The sequence below is a fragment of the Rhincodon typus genome, chromosome 14 (assembly GCF_021869965.1).
Source record: "Rhincodon typus isolate 14 chromosome 14, sRhiTyp1.1, whole genome shotgun sequence".
Taxonomy (NCBI): Eukaryota; Metazoa; Chordata; class Chondrichthyes; order Orectolobiformes; family Rhincodontidae; genus Rhincodon; species Rhincodon typus.
This window is the reverse complement of record NC_063345.1, coordinates 21978547-21982939: the sequence shown is the minus strand read 5'-3', so window position 1 is coordinate 21982939 and position 4393 is coordinate 21978547.

Sequence of the window (4393 nt, the reverse complement as noted above, 5' to 3'; positions counted from 1 at the left end):
TGAGACAGCAAAGGAGTCCTACAAGGCCTGACTTGGGTAGGAAAATTCGGGGGCCAGTACCAAGGAGAGTGTACATCCTAGAAAGTTCCCCTACACGTGAGTTGGAACAATTAAACTGTTAAGCGACACCCAAATCGGAGCCAATCAAAATTAATGTTTGGTTAAATGGTCACCCAGTTCCCATGGAAGTCAATACTGGCACAGCTGTATCTGTGGTTGCAGAATCTGTTTTTAACAGAATTTGTTCAGGACTCCAGCCCTTAAGCTTGCACAAGACCTCAGCCAGGATAAGAACATACACTGGGGAACCATTGCAGATTGAGGGTACGACTTTGATTCCAATCTCAGATGAGAAGCAGTTGATGCAGTTACCACTGACGGTAGTATAGGGTTAAGGCCCAAACATATTGGGGCGGAATTGGTTGAGAAAGATTCACCTTGATTTGCTCAACATTTTTGGATTGGAAAATCATTGCCTCGGTGAAGCCCTAGTGAAGTACCCAGGAGGTTTTCAAGAAGGGCTTGGTACTATTAAGAGGACCAAAGTCACTTTACATGTTGACCAGAAAGCAATTCGAAGATTTTACCACGCCTGCCCAGTGCCATTTGCCTTGCAGGAAAAGTAGAGACGGAAATTGGGAGGCTGGAGAGTGAAGGCATCATGAAACTAGTGCAGTTTGCAGAATGGGCAGTACCGGTCTTATGGATTGTGAAGCCTGATGGTTCAGTTCGCCTTTTTGGGGATTTCAAGCAAATGGTTCTCGTAGCTGGATAAACACCCGATCCCTCACAAAGAGGATTTGTACGCAAAGTTGGTGGGGTGGGGGGGGGGGGGGTGGGGAGGGGGTGGGGGGGGGGGTGCTGTCCCTTATGAAGCTGGACATGAACCATGTCTACCTGCAATTGTGACTGAATGAGGAGTCCCAGAAGTACGCTACAATTAATACCCTTAAGGCTTTATACCAATGTACAAGACTGCCATCTGGGGTATTATCAGCCTGCGCCCTTTTCCAGTGGACCATGGAGAACATTTTACAGGGGCTAGCCCGGGTTCCCATTTATCTGGATGACGTACTAATAATAGGGAAAACCAATAAAGAGCACTTGGAGAACTTGGATATAGTATTTAAACAGTTCCGTACACCTTAGATGGGAAAAATGTGTTCCAGGTGCCCCAAGTGACCTACTTGGGTTACAGAGTCAACAAACCGGGTTACACCCATTGGAAGATAAAGTAAGGGCAATCATGGGAGCCAGGGCTTAGGCCTTTCCTTGGGTTAATGAATTATTACACCTGCTATTAAAAAAGGGTCAGCCTTCAAAATGGTCATGTAGCTAAGAACGAGCCATCAGGGAAGTGAAAAAGCATTGTCATCGAAGCTATTGCCCACTACGATCTGAAGCGAGAGGTAGTGCTGACATGCGATGCCTCCCAGTATGGTATCGGGATAGCGTTGGCTCACCAGTGGCCCAATGGAGAGGAATGCCCGATAGCGTATGCTTCCCAGACTTTGGTTGATGCCGAATGCAAGTATGCTCAGATAGAGAAGGAAGGTTTGGCAATCATTTTTGGTGTGAGGAAGTTCCAACAGTACCTTTACAGATGGGAATTTGTCATAGTAACAGATCACAAACCCCTGCTAAGGCTACTGAAGGAAGACAAGGTAGTCCCACCCATAGCTTGTGGTAAAATTCAGAAGTGCGTACAATTACAAGTTGGAACACCATATGGGAGGCCAAGTAGCTAATGCGGATGCCTTGAGCTGTGTCCTACTGGCAGATACTCCACCAAAGATGCCTGCTGTGGAATAGTCCATTGTGGTTTTAAACTTCCTGGACACCTTTCCAGGCATCTTGGACAATATCCTATTGTGGACACAAAAAGATCCTGTCCTAGTGAAACTGAAACAGCTGGTGGCAATGGGAGAAACAGAATGGCCATCACAAACAGGACTGAAACCTTTCTGGACTCAGCGAGACCAAATCACTGTAGAGGATGACATATTACTGTGGGGAGCAAGGGTGATTGTACCAAGTAAAGGTTGCCACCAGATACTGGCCAAACTCCACCAGGGTCATCCAGGGGTTTCCAAGATGAAGATGCTGGTGAGAAGTTATGCCTGGTGGCCAGGGTTGGGTGCTGATGTGGCTGTCTTGGTAGGGCAGTGCCCAGAGTGCCAACAAGGACAAAATTGCCACCAGCTGCACCCCCACATTCATGGGAATGGCCAGGTAAACCCTGGACTCAGTTACATGTCGACCATGCCGGTTCTTTCATGGGCTCAATGTTCCTGGACATTGTGGATGCCCATTCATAGTGGTTAGGCATGCATAAAGTTCTTTCAGCAAACTCAGGGATGATGATTGAGAAGCTGCGAGCATCGTTCATGATAGACGGACTCCCGGAAATATTAGTCACAGATAATGGGACGTCATTTACCAGCAGGGAATTTGAACATTTCCTCAGGTCCAATGGCATTTGGCACATAAGGACAGCTCCATACCCATCTGTCGTCCAATGGTCTGGCAGAAAGAGCGGTCCAAACGTTGAAGGCAGGCTTAAAGAAGCAGGCTACAGCGTCAATTGAGACCAATTTGTCCCAGTTCCTGTTCAGTTATTGGATCACCCCACAAGCAACAACAGGGATAGTCCAGCTGAAGATGTGAGATGACCTCAGTGCATTAACCAGGACCTCTGGATTACCACCTCCCACTTTCAATGTGATTATTAGAACTTAAACTCAGTGCCACTGAATTATATCCAGAAATGGTGAACTACACAAGGTGTATCAAAGGATACTGACTTGATTTGGAATCGATAGATTTGATGATCCATGACTTTCATGAATACACCAGATGTGGCACACATGAGACAATCTGACAATGCTATCTAGATTCCATGGCAAAATTGCTTCTGGCAAACATGTTCAAAATTATTTAATATAATTGCTATATGCCTATGCCATGTCCCCATGCAATTGCGCAGCTCTCTCTTCCAACTCATCCTTACCCATATCTCAGCAAAGCACTCAATCATACTTAAGTATGCAATTAATATAATTGACTTGTAACATGGTCACTTCATGGCACACAGATTAGTTTCCAACTAGTTCCTGTTTAATCCATATTCCCCTTCAATTTACAACAGTTAAAACAGCCTGTTTCTCTCACAGTATTGGTACATTTCAGAGGGAACATAAAGATACAAATCACAAGCCATCATTTCCCTTGGGCACGACTACTCTGATTATCGTTGAATAGTGGAATATGAAGAAAGTAGGGACAGATGAAACAGCAGCTACTCACAAATTAATGTCTAGTACCAACTTGCTCTTACCTCCTACACCCCACTCTAATTCACACCCAAGCAAAAATGTCACAGGATCACTTTTACTTCTTCCTCTTAATCGCCATATCATTCATCATTCAAAGGGTTGTGAATTTGTTTCTCCTATCCATATCCTTCAGGGGAATATGCCTTGGCTGTGCCAAGATATGGCAGTTCATTGTTCTGTTCCAAATTGCCTGGAAGCTTTTGATTCTAATTTACCTGGTCCAGATCCAATCTTAATTCATTGAAGTTGGCTGACTTCAGATGATTACTTTAACTCTGGAATGCATCTCATCCTTAACTTCCTTGCAAATGTGCTCCTTTACATCCTTCCCATGAGTGGCTGCTCTATAGAATATGGTGAACAATAGAATGACACACTGTTTCTTATCTCTAGCCAAATAAGTCTGTCTTTAATTCCACTGCAACATCTGCTCTTCCCAGTTCGTAACAGTCTTCTTAACCAATTTTGGCGTCCCTTCTCCTTTCATCCCTTCTTTAGTTTTTCCTGGACGCCCTGTGTCCAGTAATGTTTAGTATCCAGTCCTGTCCCTCATTGAGCCACAACATCATTTTTCCACATGGATGCCTGCACTCACAGCTCATCAACATGATCATCCATATCTGGCCCATTCATGTACTTGCACATGAAATAGGAGGCTAGGGCAGTACGGTGGCACTGTGGTTAGCACTGCTGCCTCACAGTGCCTGGGACCCAAGTTTGATTCTACCCTTGTCTGTGTGGAGTTTGCATATTTTCTCTGTGTCTGTGTGGGTTTCCTTTGGGTGCTCTCGTTTCCTCACAAAGTCTAAAGATGTGCAGTTATGAGGATTAGCTGTATTAAATTTCCTTGTAGTGTCCAGAGATGTTCAGACTAAGGGAGTTGACTATGATAAATGTGGGGTTATGGGGATAGGCTGGGATGGTATTTGGAGGGCCAGTGCAGACTGGATGGGCTGAATAGTACTCTATGGATTCAATGAGAGAGCAGATAAATGTGTGGCTGAAGAGACGGTTTTAGATGATTCTGGGACATTGAGACCAATTCTGGGGAGATGGAA